The following is a 21,834-nucleotide window of genomic DNA, read 5'->3' as shown; positions in this document are numbered from 1 at the left end:
TTGTTTTGCTTTTGGTTGGTTGATTTGGTTTTGTTTTTGTTTTAGTTAATTACCTAATTAACCTTGGACTTTGTGTGGTTCTCATTCAACCACACCTCCTTCCTTCCCATGTCATGCTTGTGTCATCCTCATGATGTCATCCTCCCCTCCTTGTCCTCTTCTCATTGGTTGGGTGACATCATCCTCTCTAATCCCTTTGATTAACTTCCTAATTGTTTGCCTAATGACCGCTGATCTGTTATACGGTTCGCTTAACTTCCGTTTTCGTTTATCGTTTGAGGGATCATACCCGGGATCTTATTACTTAGGTTCCCTTAACCTTTCTCAATACATTATATTCCTTTTATGATCCTCTCTTATAATCCTTTAATTTAAATCCTTTTTATCCTGTTACCTTATACTTAATTCTTTCCGTATTCCGGGAAAAATCAAAGTGTTCGGAATTGGATTCTGACGATCTTTACATACACTTATATACCATATAGAGTACTAATAAAATCTCAGAATATCCATAACAGAACCCCTACATAGTGTGGCATGAAAAGTTTTCTCATTCAGCTAAAACACTATTCATAAGGGTTACAAAAAGTTCAAAATTTTGGGGTTATTACATATTGAATGCTCTCAAGGTACATGAAAGGGTCTATCAAACAAAAGACTCAAACCTTAAATTCCTTAGATCTCTGCCAAAGGAGTGGAAGCCCATGACAGACTCTTTAAGAAACTCTCAAAATTACAAGGAATTCACTTTGGAAAGAATGTATGGAATTCTAAAGACCTATGAGCTTGAAATAGAGCAAGATGAAAGGATATGAAAGGAAGGAAAAAAGGAGGATCCATTACACTAGTTACTGAGCTAGAGAAGAAAAAGAAGATGAAGGTTGAAGCTGTGGAATCTGTATCAAACTCAAAGGTTTGCGAGAGCAAGGGCAAAGGGCTGGTAGCTGAAAATGAAGAACAGTTGAGTCAAGATGACATGGATGATATAAGTGAGCATCTAGCATTCTTATCCAGGAGATTTTCTAAGATCAAATTCAAGAAGAATTTTGGAGTAGCTAAGCCAAACAAAAACATGGTTGATAAATCTAAATTCAAGTGTTTCAAATGTGGCTTGACAGGTCATTTTGCCAGTGAATGTAGAAAGCCTGATTCTGGTAAAAATAAGTTTGAGCCTGTTGATTACAAGCAAAATATTTTGAGCTACTCAAACAAAAGGAAATGGATTTCATCACACAGGAAAATGACTGGGTTGGAGATGGATTGAATGAAGATGAAGAAACAAGCTATGTCTACCTAGCCCTAATGGCCAAGTCAGATGAAGCAGAAGTTAGTTTTTCAAGCAATCAGGTAATCACCACTAACCTAGCACATTTAACCAAATCTAAGTGCAATGATGCCATCAATGATATGTCTACTGAGTTATATCATTTGCGTGTAACTCTTAAGTCTCTCACTATGGAAAATGATAAAATTAAAGAAAACAATTTATTTTTAAGTGAGAAGAATAATGTGCTAGAGTCTCAATTTATTGAGTTTGAAAAATTGAGAATTGAATGTAAAACTGCTAAGGATGAATTAACTGAATCTTTAAAGAAAGAAGAGATTTTAAGGAAGCAGCTTGAATGAGAACATGAAGTAATTAAGGCATGGAAATCATCTAAAGATGTCCGTGCTCAAATTACTAAAGTTAAAGGTATAGAATCCTTTGTGATATAGCCTAGAAAAAGAGCAAAGAGAAGCTTGATTCCAATCTGGTTGAAGGACTTTCAACAAGTGTGGATTTGACGAATGATGAAAATTATCCGTCGAATAATCAAAAAGATTATCCGTCAAAAGATAATGAGCCACATCCGTCGAATGTTAGTAAGCCAGTTAGCAAAGCTAAGTTAACTAAGTTGAATGATAAATATGGATCGGTTTTTAAAAATTTTGTTACAGGAGAATCAAGTCAAGTGAGAAAAGAAAAGAGAGTTAATGTTGGTCATCTGTCTATCAAGCAATTGAATGACAGATTAGATAAGATTGAGGTTAAAGCAGAATCAAAAAGGAAAAATACAAGAAATGGGAAGGTAGGAATTAACAAGCATAACAACTACACACCGGATAAATATGCTCCAAGAAAAATATGCGTTAAATATGGTAGTGTTAATTATTTGTCTGTTAATTGAAAACTTGATATGCCTACTCCTATGTATGCACCTCCTTCATTTCCCAACATGTCTATGAATGCTTTTCCTGCACAAAATATAAATGCACAATTTGCTAATATGCCATTTGTACCTAATCCATATTATGCTGTATTTAGTATGCCTCAAACGCCATTTAGCATGCCTTACTGGAATAACATGTTTGCACATAGCATGCATTTTCCTGTTAATCAAAATGTGCATGATAATTCTGCTTCAATGAATGGTTTCAAAGGTCTAACTCAAATGACTAAGGATGAATCTGAAATACCCAAGTCAAATGAGGTCAAACTTAGGAAACCAAAGAAAAAGGCTAACAACGCAGGACCCAAGGAAACTTGGGTACCAAAATCAACTTGATTTAATTTTGATGTGTGCAAGGAAACACAAAGAATCTTTGGTATGTGGATAGTGGGTGCTCAAGTCACATGACTGGAGATTCTACCCTGCTCACTGGATTCAAGGAAAGAGCTGGCCCAAGTATCACTTTTGGAGATGACAATAAGGGTTATATTGTGAGATATGGCTTGATTTCAAAGGATAATATCATCATTGAAGAGGTTGCCCTAGTGGATGGACTCAAGCATAATTTGTTGAGTATGAGCCAGCTTTGTGATAATTGCAGCAAGGGTTATACTGTGGGATATGGCTTGATTTTAAAGGATAATGTCATCATTGAAGAGGTTGCCCTAGTGGATGGACTCAAGCATAATTTGTTGAGTATCAGCCAGCTTTGTGATAAGGGCAACTCAGTCACTTTCAATTCTGAAGCCTGTGTTGTGACCAACAAGAGAAGCAACAAAGTGGTTCTCACTGGGGTGAGAAAAGGAAATGTGTACTTAGCTGATTTCAACTCATCAAATGCAAAATATGTCACTTGTCTATTTAGCAAGGCAAATCAAGATGAAAGTTGGCTATGGCACAAGAAGTTGTCCCATCTAAACCTCAAGACCATGAATGAGCCAGTAAAGTAAGATTTGCTTAGAGGTATTCCTCAAGTGGAGTTTTTAAAGAATGGATTATGTGATGCCTGCCAGAAAGGAAAGCAGATTAAAGCATCATTCAGAAAGAAACTTGATTCAACTATTGAAGAACCTTTGCGATTGTTGCACATGGATTTGTTTGGACCAGTCGATGTGTTGTCCATTTCAAGGAAAATATATTGCCTAGTAATTGTAGATGATTTCTCAAAGTTCTCTTGGACTGTTGGTTATCAGCGGCATCCCGAAAACATCCGGGTTGAAATATGGCTTTCAAATTAAGTTCTGAATTAGCGGATGCTGCCAAAGGGAGTGGCGATGCCATACGCAAAAAGGAATGCTATCGTAACCCATTCTCCCGGTATATGTGAAAAAGAGCGACGAACTCCTTTTTGTTCGGTCATAGGTTGGTCCAAAGAAGGAGAGCCGGCTTCCTTAAGTCCGTTGTTCCTCAGTAGCTCAGTGGTAGAGCGGTCGGCTGTTAACTGACTGGTCGTAGGTTCAAATCCTACTTGAGGAGATTTTAGAATTCTCGCGCCAGGACTGGACAATTTTCTTCCTTTTAGGGGTTAGGGGGCAGTCAATAGAGAGTTAGCAAAATGCACAGGTAGGCCCTGAATAATCCCCCTTTTGCCGGATTATTGCCGATGTAATTTTCCTAAAATCCAAAGATGAAGCTAGTGAAATCATCATCAATTACATAAGACAAGTCAACAATCATCTTGATTTCAAAATAAGAAGAATCAGGAGTGACAATGGAACTGAGTTCAAGAATTCTGTGATAAGATCATTTTGTGAAGAGAATGGGATCATGCATGAGTTTTTTGCAGCCAGAACCCCACAACAAAATGCAGTGGTGGAAAGAAAGAACCGGTCTCTTATTGAAGCTGCAAGAACAATGCTGGAAGAATCAAAGTTACCAACATATTTTTGGGCTGAAGCTGTAAATACTGCATGCTACACTCAGAATATTTCTTTGGTCAATCAAGCCAAATGCATGACTCCCTACCAGTTGTTCAAGAACAGGAAGCCAACATTAAACTTTTACATGTCTTTGGATGTAAATGCTATATCTTAAGGAATCAAACTGATCAACATGGAAAGTTTGATGCCAAAGCAGATGAAGGAATTTTTATTGGATATGCTGTTGGAAAAGCATATAGAGTCTACAATCTAAGAACAAACATTGTTATGGAATCTGTACATGTTGTGTTTGATGATAAAAAGATTGAAGGACTGCAAGATGGAGATTTCCATGAGAGCCTCAAATTTGACAATGTGGAGATGATTTGTAAAGACAGTGATGATGATTGTGATCAAGAAACAGTGGCTAAGTATAATACATAAAAGACTGTCCCTAATGATGCACAAAATTCAGCATCAGTCAAGTTGCATAATGCATGATTCATCGGTAGACAATCAGCTTCATCAGTCGAGATACAAAGTGCATCATCCGTCGAAACAATGAGAGAAGCTGAGAGTCAAAAAAGATCACTTACAGAAAGAACTCCTTCTTCAAATCAAAGATTCATAAACTCAGGGGGAGTTTCTTCAAATCAAAACTCAGTCACACATCAAGACAATGATGAGGCCTCTTTATCTAGAGTTAATCTACCATAACTGAGAAAATGGACTAAAGATCACCCTTTTGAGCTCATAATTGGTGATGCATCTTCTAGAGTTCAAACAAGGAAAGCAACTCAAGAAGAATGTTTGTATAGCAACTTTCTTTCAAAGGAAGAACCAAATAAGGTAGAAGAAGCTCTGTTGGGTCCTGATTGGGTTCTAGCTATGCAGGAGGAGCTAAACCAATTCGAAAGGAACAAGGTATGAAAGCTAGTACCCAAGCCTAAAAGAAAGAATCCAATTGACACTAAGTGGGTATTCAGAAACAAGATGGATGAAAATGGCATAGTTGTCAGGAACAAAGCTAGTTTGGTTGCTAAGGGCTACTGTCAACAAGAAGGAATAGATTTTGATGAAACTTTTGCTCCTGTTGCAAGACTTGAAGCCATCAGAATTTTCTTAGCCTATGCAGCCCATGCCAATTTCAAAGTCTATCAAATGGATGTCAAAAGTGCCTTTCTGAATGGAGACTTGGAGGAGGAAGTCTATGTCAGTCAGCCTCTTGGTTTTGAAGATCCAAATTTTCCAGAATATGTCTACTATCTTTTGAAAGCACTTTATGGACTGAAGCAAGCACCTAGAGCCTGGTATGATACTTTGTCAAAGTTTCTCTTAGAAAATCACTTCACAAGAGGTATTATTGACAAAACTTTATTCTTTAGAAATGTTAATGGCTCAAGTATACTTGTTCAAATTTATGTAGATGGTATTATATTTGGTTCTACAGATGAAAAACTTTGCAAAAAGTTTTCCAAATTAATGCAAAGTAAGTATGAAATGAGCATGATGGGAGAACTAACTTACTTTCTTGGTCTACAAGTTAAGCAAGTTAGTGTTGGAATATTCATTAGTCAAACCAAATATATTTATGATCTTTTAAAGAAGTCTGATCTAATGGATTGCACATCTGCAAAAACTCTCATGGCCACTGCAACTAAACTTGAATTAAACACTACTGAAAAGTCTGTGGATATTTCAAGCTATAGAGGCATGGTTGACTCACTTTTGTATTTAACAGCTAGTAGGCCAGATATAATGTTTGCTGCTTGTCCGTGTGCTATATTTCAGGCTGATCCTAGAGAGTCTCATTTAATAGCTATAAAGAGAATTTTTAGATATCTCAAGGGAACACCAAAACTTGGCATTTGGTACCCTAGAGATTATGGTTTTGATCTTACTGGCTATTCAGATGCAGATTATGCAGGTTGTAAAATTGATAGAAAAAGTGCGACATGAACCTGTCAATTTCTAGGAAATAAGCTGGTATCCTGGTTCAGTAAAAAGCAAAATTCAGTTTGTATTTCTATAGCTGAAGCTGAGTATATTGTTGCTGGTAGTTGCTGTGCGCAGATTCTATAGATGAAAAACCAAATGTTGGACTATGGTCTGCAAGTGGACAAAATTCCTATTTTCTGTGATAACATAAGTGCAATTGCCATCACTAAAAATCCAGTACAGCATTTAAGAACGAAGCACATAAACATCAAGTACCACTTCATTAGGGAACATGTGATAAATGGTACTCTGGAACTTCATTTTGTTCCAAGTGAGAAGCAGCTTGTAGATATCTTTACCAAGCCACTTGATGAATTCACCTTTACTAGGTTGGTAAGTGAGTTAGGTATGCTTAATTATTCTTAATTATTTCTGATAATTTTGCAAGTTGTAATGCATCCAGAAACTTAATTGATTTTTCTGTTTTGGATGAAAATTTGGCTAAGTCAAATTTTACATCTTGACTGATGTTCATTATCCATCGAATTTGATCATCCGTCGAAATAGAATAGTTTTGTAAAAATCAATTACTTTTATGGATTATTTTTAAACCCGGCGGATAATTGCTTTATTCTCATCCATCGAATTGTCTACATCTTAGCCGTTAAAGTTCTGAACATTATCCATCGGATATACTTACAGTCTGTAAGTATATAACGACGGATAATTGACATGATTTTGATAGTTTATTTTATTTTTAAATGGCTATTTTGAGCACTTCTCATTGGGTCTTTAATTTTTGCCTTTAATTTTTATCCCATTTTATCTGAGAATACATAAATGCCTTACTTCAAGTTTATTTTTGCTTTTATCTTTCTCTTATGGAATTAACTGTTATCTTCTCTCTCAAAGCAAAACCCCTTTCTTTCTGCAAATTTCCTTGCTTTAACAATGGCACCAGTAGTCAAAATCATGTCCCGGTCAGGATTCATCTATGTGAAGAACACTTTCGTAGCTCTTGTGAACAAAGAAATTCCAGCCTCTGAGGATTATCACAAAATGATGGATTTTGCGAAGGGGTGTAACCTCAGTTATGCCATGATGGAATCACCCACAATCTACTATGAAGTTGTGGAGGAGATGTGGACTACTGCAGTATATCAGGCAACTAACAAAACCATAACTCTCTCTATTAAAGGTAAGGAATTTTGCGTTAACAGTGATACTATTCAAGCATGCTTTAAAATTCCTGAAAACACTACTACTATTACATATTGAATTCTCAATGATCAAGAAGAAGCTCAGGATCTGGTTGTTCGGATGTCATCAGGATCTGATGTACCGTCAGGATTTATATGACATCGGTATTTGAAGACAGTCAGCATTAGAGGATTTGTTCTGTTCTTTATAATGTGGAGCAGATATCTGTTACGTCTGAGAGATAGGACTTTATCTATTTAGTTTAAGATATGTATCAGGTTCAGTTAGTTTTTGATAATGCATATCTTAGATTATTCTGTTGTAGCTGTGTAGTATTTAAACACAGTTTAGGTCATCACTTAGTGAACAACACTCGAGGATCATTCGGCCTAGCAGCTCTCAAGAAAATCAGTATTTCTTGAGAGGATTTTGTAACAGTTTTTATCAGATATATAAAAAGTTGTTATATTTTATTACTTGTTCGAAACATTTATACAATTGTATCCAACCCCCATTAAACAATTGTATCTTTACTGGGCAATAATTGGTATCAGAGCACACTGATAAATTTACAATCAGAAATGATCTAAACATGTCTCTGAACAAGTATGAAAGCATTAAAATTCCCATTTTGAAAAAGACTGAATATCCAACATGGAAGGTGAAGATGCTCATGTACCTGGAAGGTACAGATACAGATTATCTAGATGTAATCAATGATGGACCCTTCATGCCAACAAAACTGGTGCCTGCCACTCCTACTGTTGCTGAACACTATCAACTGAAGGAGAAGACAGAATGGACACTAGAAGAGAAAGTAGTTGTGCTGAAAGATGCAAAGGTAAGAAACATTTTGCATAATAGTCTTGATTATGTGATGTCAAATAGGGTCATAGCCTACAAGACTGTCAAAGAAATCCGGGATGCTCTTGAAACTCGATGTCAAGGAACCATGGCCATCAAGAAAAACAGAAGGGCTGTTCTGATTCAAGAATATGAACACTTTGAGGCCAATCCTGATGAAAGTCTCACTGACATCTATGACATATTTCTGACTCTGCTAAACAATCTGTCTTTGGTAGGAAAGGTGTATGATCGAGAGGATTCAAACACCAAGTTTTTGAGAGCTTTGAGTGAAGAATGGGAGACTCGGACTTCAATCATACGACATCAGTATGATCTGGACGTAATTACTATGGATGAAGTCTATGGCATGTTGAGAACTCATGATTTGGAGGTTCAGCAAAGGAGAGAGAGGAAAAGTAGCAAAGGGAAATCTGTTGCTTTGAAAGTTAATGATAAAGCTTCAAAAGAAAAGTTTGTTGGAGCTGTACGAAAGAAGAACAATTTTCCAGAATCAGATACTGATGATTCATCATCAAATCCTGATGATGATACTAATTCTGAAACTGATGAGAACATGACAGATTCCGATGTCATGCAAATGGCCACATTGCTGGTTAAGGGCTTCAGAAGAATGCAATTCAGGAAGTCTAGGAACAACAGAAGCTTTAGTAATAAGTTCACTGGAGGTGAAAAGAAGTCAACTGGAAGAAAAGATGGAAAGGACTCTAAAGCTGGGAAGCTAGACAGGACAAAGATTAAGTGCTACAAATGTGATGAACCTGGTCACTTTGCCTCACATTGCAAGAAAACAAAGCATGATAAAGGGAAGAGCAAAGCCCTGATCACTTCAAGCAAGAATTGGATTGACTCTTCTGACTCTGAAGGTGAAAACACATGATATGCACTGTTGCTTCTGAGCCTAAGGTACAAACTCCTTTCTTCTCTTTTGATACTGAAAATATATCTGAATTGAAATCTATTCTTAAATCTTTGCATGATAGTTTTAAGAATAAGACTTTAGAAAATGATAGACTTATAACTAAAATTAACACCTTAAAATTTAGGAATGATCAGTTAGAGCCTGACTTAATTCATCAGATAGAATTGAAGAAGGAATGTGAGAGAGCTAAACATACAGTTAAGATTCTCGAGGCTAGATACAGTATACTAGAAAATGATCTAGAAAATGAAAGAAAAACCCTTAAAGCCTGGACTGATTCTGGCAAAAAGGTTCATGAGATGATCTCAAAAAAAAAACTGGAAAGAATGCCTAGGATATAAAGATGGAATTAAGGATGTTGACACTGAAAATAAAATTTCCCTTAAAACTCCTTAAGTTTATTTCATCAGAAGCTGATGAACCCAAATCCACTTTTGAAAAGGGTTCAACATCAGTATCACAAGAAAAACTGGTAGATGATAAAACTCAAAGAAAGAAAAGCAAGGAAACTATTAAGTTTGTTCAGAAAGAAAAGAACATAGGACTTTTGTCAACAAGACAATTGAAAAAGAAAATATCTGAGGTTACTGACAAACCTCAAGTAAAAAGTCCTAAAAGAAACAGGAATGGTAAACAAGGTATTTCTAAGGATTCAAATTACAAGGTTGTTCCCAATGCTTCTAGGAACACTTTTTTAACTGTAGAAATACTAACCATCTTGCTATTAAATTTCAAGAGGAATAAGAAAAGGAAAATTGATATTTCTAAGTCTGATGTTAGGGGTAGATCGGTATTTTATAAACCATAAAATCCTTGTTTTCATTGTGGTAGTAGTTGGCATTCGATTTATACTTGTAGTTCTTATCACAAGTTGTATCACAATTACTATAAACCTTTACCTAAGTTTAATAAAGTTGCTTGTGTGATTAATTCTGTTAGTTTTACTAAACTTGCTTCTGACAAGACAAATCTTGACAAAGGAAAGACTGTCAAAAGTACTCATGACACACAAAGACTTAAGTTGTCCAAAAAGAGGACCCAACAAGTGTGGGTCCTTAAAAATCCTTCTAATTAATTATTCTTCTGATTGCAGGGTAACAAGAAAAATACACTTATCTTGGATAGTGGATGTTCAGGACACATGACTGGAAATAAATCCCTATTGTCAGAATTTGAGAAGAAGGTTGGCCCAGATGTATCTTATGGAGATGGAAATGTAGGACATACTCTGGGATATGGCAACTTGATAATTAGAAAGGTAGCAATAGAGAATGTAGCTCTAGTGGAAGGACTGAAGCATAATCTTCTGAGCATCAGTCAAATCACTAACATAGGTTATCATGTTGTATTTTATGACTCACATTGCGAAGTTGTTCATAACAAGTCAAAGAAAATTGTCTTGATAGGATACAGACATGGTAACATTTATGAAGCAAGGCTACATGAAATTGAAAAGGAAGCTACTTGTCTTATCTCTAAGGCATCAGTAGATGAGAGCTGGAACTGGCATAAGAAGCTCTCACATCTCAATTTCAACTCAATCAATGAACTTGCCAAGAAGGAGCTTGTAAGAGGATTGCCAAACATGTTATACTCAAGTGATGGTCTTTGTGATGCTTGCCGAAAGTCTAAACAAAGAAGAGTATATTTCAAAAGCAAAACAGAATTCTCTATCTCTGAGCCATATCACATGCTGCACCTGGACCTTTTTGGACCAGTGAACATAATGTCCATCAACAAGAAAAGGTACACACTTGTAATTGTTGATGATTTCATTAGTTATACATGGGTTTATTTTCTACACAGAAAGGATGAAACTCCAGAAATTCTTCTGGACCATATAAGGCAAATTGAAAATGGATCTACTCACAAAGTGAAAATCCTGAGAAGTGATAATGGCACTGAATTCAAGAACTAAAAGATGGAGGAATTCTGCAAGTACAAAGGCATAGAGCAACAATTCTCAGCTCCTGATACACCTTAGCAAAATGGTGTTATTGAGAGGAAGAACAGAACCTTAATTGAAGTTGGCAGAACTCTGCTAGAAGAAGCAAAACTACCCACTTACTTCTGGGTTGAAGCAGTAAATACAAAATGTTATACTCAGAATGTCACTCTGATAAATAGACATGGTGTTACTCCTTATCAAATGTTAAAATAAAAGAAGCCTAGTCTCAATCATCTTCATGTATTTGGATGTAAGTGCTTTGTTTTGAGAACTCGTACTGATCAGCTTGGAAAGTTTGAATCAAAGGTTGATGAAGGAATCTTTGTTAGATACTCACCATCAAAAGCTTACAGAGTGTTCAACCTAAGAACACACACTGTAGTAGTCTCCATTAATGTATCTTTTGATGATAAGAAGATTCCTGGTTTTGAAGAAGACACTCATGAAAGTTTAATCTTTGCAAATGAAAATGTATTGTTGAAATCTGGATCAATCTCTAATGAACTGTCAAATCCTGATGATCTAAATTCTGACACTTTTTTAGATTCTGAAGATAATCATTGTGCTAATGAGCCTGCAGGGGGAGCAACAGCAAAGGTCAGTTGATGATACTAACACTGAAGAATCATCTTAAAGTTCTTCTCAATCCAATGCTGATTCAACATCAGAAGAACATGAGTCAAGTCCCAATAATTCATCAGGAAATAACCCAATAGATTCAGGGGGAGCCTCAAATGGATTTGATGAGGCATACAATTCAGGGGGAGCATCTAGTTCCAGAAGGATATTTCCCAGTGCCAGAAAATGGACTAAGGATCATACTCCTGATCTGATCATTGAAAATCCTGACGATGGTGTAAAGACAAGAAGTGCAACACGGAATGAATGTTTATATCATAATCTACTTTCAAAAGAAGAGCCAAAGAAAGTAGAAGATGCACTCAAGGATGCATATTGGGTCATGGCTATGCAAGAAGAATTGAATGAGTTCGAAAGAAATGAAGTATGGAAGCTGGTGCCTAGACCTAAGAACAAGCCAATTGTGGGCACAAAGTGGGTCTTTAGAAATAAGACTGATTCTGATGGAAAAATCATCAGAAACAAGGCAAGATTGGTGGCAAAAGGATATTCTCAACAGGAAGGTATTGACTATGATGAGACATTTGCTCCTGTTGCTAGGTGGGAAGCAATCAAAATCTTCTTGGCATATGCTGCTCACAAGAAGTTCAAAGTCTTCCAGATGGATGTCAAGAGTGCATTTCTCAAAGGAGAACTTGAAGAAGAAGTCTATGTTGAACAACCACCAGGATTTGTGGATCCTAAACATCCTGATTATGTTTACAGACTTGATAAAGCACTCTATGGACTGAAGCAAGCACCTAGAGCATGGTATGAAACCCTTGCTCAGTTTCTACTTGAAAGTGGATTCAAAAGAGGTACAATAGATAAAACTCTATTTTATCTGAATAAAGGTAAAGATTTGCTTTTAGTTCAAATTTATGTTGATGATATCATTTTTGGATCAACTAATCAAACACTGTGTAATAAGTTTTAAAAGTTGATGCAATCAAGATATCAAATGAGTATGATGGGAGAGATAAGTTACTTCCTAGGCTTGCAGATTAAACAGACTGATAATGGCATCTATATCAATCAGTCCAAGTACACAAGAAATCTGCTTAAGAGGTTTAATATGCAAGAAAGTGCAACTGCAAGTACTCCTATGGAAACTGCTACAAAACTTGATCCAAATGAAGGTACAACAGTTGATGTGACAACCTACAGAGGTATGATTGGATCTCTATTATATCTAACTGCTAGCATGCCAGACATTATATTTGTCACTTGTTTGTGTGCAAGATTTCAGGCAAATCCAAGGGAGCCACATCTTATTGCAGTAAAGAGAATTTTCAGATACATCAAGGGTACTGTTTCTCTTGGACTTTGGTATGCAAGAGAAGCTGATTTTGCATTATGTGGTTATTCAGATGTTGATTTTGCTGGATGTAAAATAGACAGGAAAAGTACTTCAGGAAGCTGTCAGTTCTTGGGAGGCAGTTTAGTCTCATGGTTCAACAAGAAGCAGAAATCTATTTCTACTTCAACTGCTGAGGCTAAATACATTGCAGCTGTGAGTTGCTGTGCTCAGTTGTTATGGATGAGAAATCAGCTCATGGACTATGGATTATCATTCTTACAAATTTCTATTTATTGTGATAATCAAAGTTCTATTGCTATGACAGGAAATCCGGTGCAACACTCTCTTACAAATCACATCTATATCAGATATCACTTCATAAGAGAACATGTCATGGAAGGAACCATTGAGCTTCATTTTGTTCATACTGAACAACAACTGGCTGATATCTTCACAAAGCCATTGCCTGAAGTAACATTTACAAAACTTGTGAATGAACTTGGTATGGTTAATTGGGACAAGTAAATTTTTATTTTATCTATTTGATCAAATCCTGATGCATATTGATCAAATCCTGATATGTCCCAAATGCTGTGATTTTTAGATATTAAGCCAGAAATATTTGATGTATTTTATTTTATATGCATGATAAATTAAATGAATTTATTTGCTAATTGTGCATATCCGAATAAATATATCACTGTCATTATTTCACATCGGTCTAGGGAGACGCGCCTTAAAAAGAAATCTTTTGGTTAATTCATTAAGTTAACTCTACACTTAATCATTAATCAGTCCTCTAGTCCCTTGATATTCCATTGGCTATTTAACCGTCATTTCATCTCAGACATATCATCTTCTATTCTCACACAAAACCATTCTCTCTCTTTTAATCCTCACTATTTTCTTCTTTCATAAAAATGGTTCTTGTAAACATGTTTATGAACTATGAAAGCTTCAACGTCGAGTTTAGTTGTGGTGACTGGGAACAGAAATGGCACGTCACTGCCATTCCTGATGAGATATGGAACTTGGTTCCACAAGAGGTTCGGAAAAATCTCTTGTTCTTTGAGATGGACTATCAACTCCATTTTGATCGCTTGGAAGAAGAACGGAGAGAGGCTCTTCTTCAGCAAGAACGGATTATTCGTCTTGCAGTGCTAGTTGTCAACAACAGGAGGAACTAGTCGATAGTTTTCCTTCTTAGACCAAGGTTGTTGATGTTCACCATCTTAGAATAGGATTATCTTGTAATCTTTTGCATATAATCTACAAATTTCATAAAATGTACTCTTTTGATATTTTGATGAAATTTCTTTTGATTGCAAGATTTAGTCTTTGTTTATATCGTATTATGTGCATGTGAATATTCTCATTGAAGCCTGTTAATCTTTACTTCATCTACTTGAACTGTATTTCTTGATGAATGTTTTGATCAAAATTGTGGTTACTAATAATTTGTGATGATTTGACAAACAAATGTTGAATTTGAATCGACATATCCTGAGTTAGTCAAATCCTGACAGAATAAAGGTCTCAAATTCTGATGACAGGTCAGCACGTTCTAATTCAGATTATTAGTGTTAATCAATCTCTGAGTAAGCTTTATTGTTGCAATTAAGTGTCCCACTAATGATTATTGGTGGCTTATCAGATAAAAAAATTTCTACAGTTGTGTCTTAATATAACTGTATGTATTTTATATTTACTTCCGTAATTTCCTCCAACGTTAAAATCAATTACTCAGATATTGTTTCCTGTTCGAAGTCAAATTCGCTAGGTTACCTTCTTCATACAAGTGTGTTAAATATATTTCTGAAAAGTGAAGCTATAAAACCAGAAGAAATTATGTGACACAATTCATCATACACATAGTTTCACTGCACACATCTCACACTTACTCTCTCGCACAAGCTATTCACATCATGACAACTTCTGAAGTTTCACCAATCTTCAGTCAAACCACAACCTTCATGGAAATACATTTGGCACTAACAATTACTTAGCTCTGCTTACACATCAGCAGCTACCATCATCTTTTCATGATATTCAGGATTTTCTCCTTCTATGTCCAATTGGATATGCTCTCACAAATCCTGTTAAGGTGTCATACAGGGCTGTCATGCAGGTCTGGAATATAGCGGTGATAAATTCAACACATACTGGATTTTCTTTTGAGTATAAGGACCAAAGATATGAAGTTGATGCTGACATTCTACTTAAGCCTTAAGATTGTATGCTCTTGATGGTGTTCATGATACTCACACCAATGAGCAGCTGTTTGATATGCTAAGGACTTTAGGCTATCAAGGAAAAATCACAACCATTGGAAAACTGGTCAGAACCAAACTGAAAAGTGAGTGGAACTTTTTCTTTGACTGCATGAGTAGATGTTTCTTGAATAAGACAACAAGCTTTGATGCTCTTCCATCCACTTCGCTGAGAATTGTGTACTCTCTTCTTAACTCTGGTAATTTTGATTATGGTAATACTATATTATAATTCATAATTTCCAGGATAGCAGATGCTTCAGGATTAATAGGGTATACTAGATTTTTACAACTGATTTTCACTTATCTATGCCCTAATGATATTTTTGATGATGATGAATTACTCCCTGTTTTCAAATTTCTGAAAAAGCAATCACTGATCATATCAAAAGGGATGAAAAGAATAAATTTTCAGGACCACCCTTTCTTCATAGAGAGGTCATGCAATTTCTGTTGAGAAATAGACCTACTCCTGCACAAGTGCCTACAAATCCTGATGTTGAAACCTCTGTTACAATTCCTGATGCTAAGACTCAAGAAATCACCCATCTTATTTCTAACCCAAGCATTTCTTCTTCCAAACAGCAAACACAACAAGCCTCTAAATTAGCCTCCTCTGTTGTCTCTCAAAAGACATCAGTTGTAACAAAGAAAAGGTTGTTTAAGAAATCCGTCACATCTGGACAAATAGCTAAACAAGTCTCACTGAGTGAGAATGAGAAGAAAGAAGACTACTTTCCAATCAGGAAAAGAAGACTGATCATTCATGAAGATTCTGAATTAGATGATCAGATGCCAATAGGGTCCCTGTCAAAAATCAAGAAGTCTATTGATCAAAATCCTGATGACTTGATTGACACTATTGGAATCAAGGAGCCAACTACTGATGCTAGTACTCTGCTTGACAAACTTCCAGTAATTGAAGCAACTGCTGAACACAAGAAAACTCCAAAGAGTCAGTTGAAACGAAGAAGTGAAGAAGTAGTTGGATATATCAGAAAGAAGAAGAAGATTCGGCCTCTTGACAAGGATGTTAGTACACAAGAACCTAGGTTTCAAAGGGATTTAGAAACTGCAACACATCCAGTCACACAAGAACCATCTTCTCAAAGGGAAGATGCAGACACTGAGGCTGCACAAATCATTGTTAATATTGCTCAGAGTGATCTTCTTGCAGACTCTGTTCAACTACTTCAGGAAAAGTAAACTCATCAGGAGATACTGTCATGAGTGGATGCAATCATTGATGATCCTATTTTTGAGAAGAGCACACAAGAACCTTCACCAAGCATTGCTGAAGCAGCTCACATGTCTTAGACTCCACAAGAACCATCAGTTCAAAGTACTGATGCTGGTCTTTCACCTTCTCCTGACAGATCAAATCCTGATGATACAACAGTTTCTACTGAGAATCATCCTTCAACTGCACTAGCTACAATTGATGATCCATTACTAGTTGTTAGTTTGAAAAAGCATCCTGATGTGTTGTTTGTTCCTCCACTTTCATCACTTCCACTTGAGGAATCACCTTCAGGTATTGTTAACTTCTCATATATTCTCATGTTTGTATGATTATAAATAGTCTCTTATGTGAGGTTACCTCTATTTATATGACAAGCATACAACTCTTCTCAGCCATCTCTTATTTATTTGCTATATGTGTGATTGAGCCTTTCTGTGAGACTGTGTAAAAATAAAAAACATGAAAAATATTTTAAGTGGCAGTCTTCTGTACTGGAAAAAGGAGAGAAAGTTTTGAGACAAGAATCTTATAAGTTTTTCTTTACTTATAAAGTTTCTTCTGTGAGAATAATATTACTATTAAAAGTAATATATTGTGTGAAAAGTGATGAGATCACTTGAAAAGAACAGAGAGATTTAGGTGTTACGATGTTTCTGTTTCAGGATCACATCAACCACATGCATCTCTTGCAAAGAAACTGGATAAAGGCAAGACAATTCTGTCTGATTCTGCATATTCTTCTGATGGCTTGTCTGACTCTGACAATGATAGTGATGACGATGATCCTGATACTGCTCCGCTTAAGTCTGCAACTGATGCATCTAAGAAGTCCAATGTTGGTTCTTCTTTGCACTTCACTGAAAATCCTTCTTATTACAATCCTGATGCTGAGTATTTCAGACCGAATGGAATTATAAATGGAGACTTGCAAATACTTCTATCTCATCTGTTGTTGGCATGCAACACATTCATCGTGCTTATGATAAAATTCAAACTCCTGATCTAAAGTTGCATCTTGAGGCCACAACTATTTCTGTTAAAGGAATTCACTCTGAACTTGATGAAATGAAGAAGTCTCATGCTGGTGTCAAAGAGAAAATTGATGGATTTTTGCTTCACACACCTAACTCAGCTGAAATCAAAAGTGTGAAAAATACCGTCAAAGATGTTGTTAAATCTCAAGACAGCATGACCTCTAGACTTTCCTCCTTGGAAGACAAGGTTTCTTCTATAAGTGACAAACTGGATGCTCTATTTTCTCTTCTTTCAAATGTTGATGCCAAAAAGGGGGAGAAGATAGTTGCTACAAAATTTACACCAGATTCTATTCAGATAAAGGATAAAGATATTGATGATGATAGTGATAAGAATAATCCAGTTACAGATGTTCAAATTACTTCCACTGCTCAACAACTTCAACATTCTAAGAAGAATGATTCTTCAGGACAAAGGAAGTCTACTGGTGCTTATAAATCCAAGCACAAGACTACTGTTGGTGCTCCTGAGGATGATGATGTTACAATCTCAAATTTAGCAGAAGCTAAAGGGATGTTCTTTCCTTACAGACATAAGGAAACATGTAAAGAGATTGTCTTGTACTACAAAGACAAGAAGTTTGAGAAAACGAATGCTAGGAGTGCTCTTGGGTATATAACTGAAGAATTTCCTGATCTAACACCTAAAGAAGCAGTTATGCAACAAAAAGAGCTTTTGGCTCAAATTGAAGGTAAAGCTAAGACTTCTAAAGAAAGAGGAAGAAGAGGTGGCAGATCTGCAAGAGCAAGAGGAAGAGGAAGATGAAGAGGTGGAAGAACTTATGGATCAAGGCAAGTGACTGCTTTCAACTCTACTTTTCTGAATTTTCTATTCAGAGAAGGTTATGTTTCTGTACAAGGAAATGAAGAGATAAAGAAGTTTAGAAGCCAGAAGAGTTGATTATACCAAGGAAGAAAAGATCAGCCACTGACATTGATCAAGCTGATACAGCAAATCAGAATGTAACTCCTGATGTAGACATAAATCCTGAGATAAAAGCAGATCATGATGCTGTGAACCTGATAACTGATTTTAACTCTGATGAAAAGGTGATCAAAGCATTAAATGAGTCAGCTCTTTCTTTGGTAATCACTCATCATATTTCAGAGGCTGATGAAAAAAAAAGATTAATAGAAGGGAAGCTGATCAAGCATGCAAAGAATATTTGCAGAGATTTTAATATCAAAAAGGGAGCTATGACATAAAGCATAAGGGAAGACTGATGATTTGTCTTCAAGCTATGTTCCTCTTGGCAAGAAGAATAGAAGATGGAAAGACATCCATGTAATCAATTATTCTAAAGGGTTCAAGCATGTTGAATTTGTGTCAGCTGGGTTAAGAGATTCTATCTTTAAAACAGGAAGATATTGATAAGTCCATCAAGAAGCCTTCTTGGGTAGTATACAATGAAAAAATGAAACTTATCAAATCTCAAACCAGAGGAGGCATTGGTCATTCCAGCATGGAGATCTTGGAATATGATCTGCTTGATACAGATACTCTGACAGAAAATCTTGGTGAAAGAATTTCTCCTTCACATCTTGAGAAAGTTAAAGCTATGAAGATTGTCCGTAGAAAGATAAATGATAATGATGTCAGATAAGAGATTTTGTACTTTTTCAGAGATGGTAAAGTAAAAAGCTTTACATTACAGCAACTCTTAATGAAGATTATGACAAAATTGAAATGCATTCACTATCTTCTTAGAGTTAAGAACAAAGTCACCAGAAACTGGTCTTCTATGATACTTGAAATGATCAGAAGAAGAATTATGACAAAAGATGATAAATACAATGGTGATTATATTTTTAAGTACAGAACTTATACTGGTCAAGAAATGCAGATGAAAAAGGGAGCGGCAGTGCTACAAGTTTTTCTCAACAGTCCTCAGTTATCCTTTAGTACTGATCATGAAGATGTCAGTTTAAGCTTCATGTTGATTGGTGATCTTGAGATAAGCAAAAGTTCAATTTTTAAGTTAAGATCAGCTATCTATCAGCTTGAAGAAGACACTGAAGAGAAGAGAGAGTTGAAGAAAAAGCTTGTTAAAGTCCTACGAGACAAGGAGGAAAAAAGATTAAAGAACTTTCTTGGAACAACTGTCAGTTATCTGAAGATACTGAAGTAAGCTTTACTCCTTGTACATTTTGTAGATTGGTTTTGGCATCATTGAGAATGGAATTTATGCATCATTACATTAAGCATAAATTGGGAGAGATTGTTACATATTGAATTCTCAATGATCAAGAAGAAGCTCAGGATCTGGTTGTTCGGATGTCATCAGGATCAGATGTACCATCATGATTTGGTATGTCATCAGGATGTGTATGACATCAATATTTGAAGACAGTCAGCATTAGAAGATTTGTTCTGTTCCTTATAATGTGGAGCAGATATTTATTATGTCTGAGAGATAGGACTTAATCTGTTTAATTTAAGATATGTATCAGTTTCAGTTAGTTTTTGATAATGCATATCTTAGATTATCCTGTTGTAGCTGTGTAGTATATAAAAACAGTTTAGGTCATCACTTAGTGAACAACACTCGAAGATCATTCGACCTAGCAGCTCTCAAGAACATCGGTATTTCTTGAGAGGATTTTGTAACAGTTTTTATCAGATATATAAAAAGCTGTTATATTTTATTACTTGTTCGAAACATTTATACATTTGTATCCAACCCCCCTTAAACAATTGTATCTTTACTGGGAAATAACTACTAAACCACACACAGATGCTAATTTAGTTAACTTACTCAATTATATTGGCTATGCACTTCCTACCTCTAAGTTAAGTGAGATTAGGAGACTAGGTCTTAGGAAAGAGTGGAGTTTTCTGTGTGATGTAGTTACCAAGGTATTTTATGGTAAAGTAAGCAACTTTGATTCTGTTAATACTGCTATGATTAACATGCTCTACATGTTAGTTACTGATAATTACTTCAATTTTAGTGATGTTGTCATGTTTGAGTTAGGCTATAAGCTAGGGGAGATTAAGAAGAGACCTGGAAGTGTCTATTATGCTAGATTATTTATGATTATTGCTAATCATCTTTATGAGAATCTTGAAATTGAGAACCCAACCAATAAACTGGATTTTTGGGTTCAATAAAGGAGAATTATTGCAGATTTAAACAGAGCTAATCACCACAAGGAGGTGCCTCTGGTTTACTTGTCTGTCATGGAGGGTCCACAGATAAGTGAGGTAAATACCATTGTCTCTACTCTTTCTACCTCCCAAATTTCTTTGCCATTGACTGTGGCTATGACATCAGTGTCAATGACCCAACAGATTCCTATCCAAGCCACAAAATCCAAACTTTCAAAAACAAAATCAAAGAAACGACACTCTGGTGTCTCTCAAAAGATGCCAGTTTTAAAATCTACCAAAAGCAAAGAGGGGAGTGTGAAGGGTGGTAATGTTGGTGAGGGACATGGTGAACATAAAAGAAACCCTAAGAATAAGGATGGAGAGGTGAGTGTACCCAAACCTAGCCACACCACAGTTTTCCAACAAACTATGGTGATTAATAAAGAAATTAGCATATTTATAGTTTCATCCTCTCAAAAGGATGTTACTACACAGATCAAAGGGGCTAGGGACACAGATTCACCCCAAACTTATACCAGAAAGAAGAAATCTAGAAAACTTGGGGATGCATAGGGATCACACACAGTGCAAACTGCAGCTAAAGACTCAGTCACTGCACCATCTCAAATTCAGTTTGATGTGGCTCCAATAAATGTGGAGTCACAGCCAAAATCTTTGTCTATTGAAGCACCAAACACACCAAACTCACCCACACACTCACTGGATGTGGATATGATACACACATCAATCCCTAATTCTCCTTCTTTAACTCCGTTAGAGAAGCCAAAATTCAGTGCAAGTGAGTATCATCTTCTAGATGATTTGTTGGCACACTTGCCAATTCTTTCAGGTTCTGTTGAGACTTCTGTGCCAAAATTATCATCAATCTGCACAGAGTCCACAATAGTTTCAACTCCAAACTCTATCATTTCCTCTATTTCAGTGGATATTGTTCATCCGTCGGCTAGTGATTGTATCCCGATGGATGTGCCTAACAGTAATCATCTGTCGGCTATCCTAACTACTACCCCGATGGATGTTCCTCATCCGTTGGTACTTTCTACACAAGCTGATTTTTCAACTATTGTTACAAGTGTAGATGAGTTAGTAGTTGTACAATCACTCCTAGGTTTGTGGGAAGGGAGTGAACAGAGTGAGAGGCTGAGTTGCTCTCGGCAAAAGGAGAGGAAATGAGAGAAAATATGCAGGCTATTTCTTCCAGCCTGGAAAAAGTGAGTGAGGGAAGTCCCACCTTAGTAGGTGAAGGTGAGGTGTGAGGGTGGTGAGCCAAGGGGAGCCCTTGATGCAAAGAGAGAGAGAGAGAGAGAGAGAGAGAG

At 36.2% G+C, this 21,834-nt stretch overlaps 1 non-coding gene across 1 annotated transcript; it reads left to right on the top strand.

The window, feature by feature from the left end:
- Positions 1-3,614: 3,614 nt before the first annotated feature.
- Positions 3,615-3,686, top strand: TRNAN-GUU (transfer RNA asparagine (anticodon GUU)). Its single transcript has one exon. It is a non-coding gene; the product is annotated as a tRNA-Asn (tRNA).
- The last annotated feature ends 18,148 nt before the right edge of the window (positions 3,687-21,834 follow it).

This window comes from Apium graveolens, chromosome 11, assembly GCF_009905375.1.
Source record: "Apium graveolens cultivar Ventura chromosome 11, ASM990537v1, whole genome shotgun sequence".
Classification (NCBI taxonomy): Eukaryota; Viridiplantae; Streptophyta; class Magnoliopsida; order Apiales; family Apiaceae; genus Apium; species Apium graveolens.
This window is presented reverse-complemented; position numbering and strand designations above follow the sequence as displayed.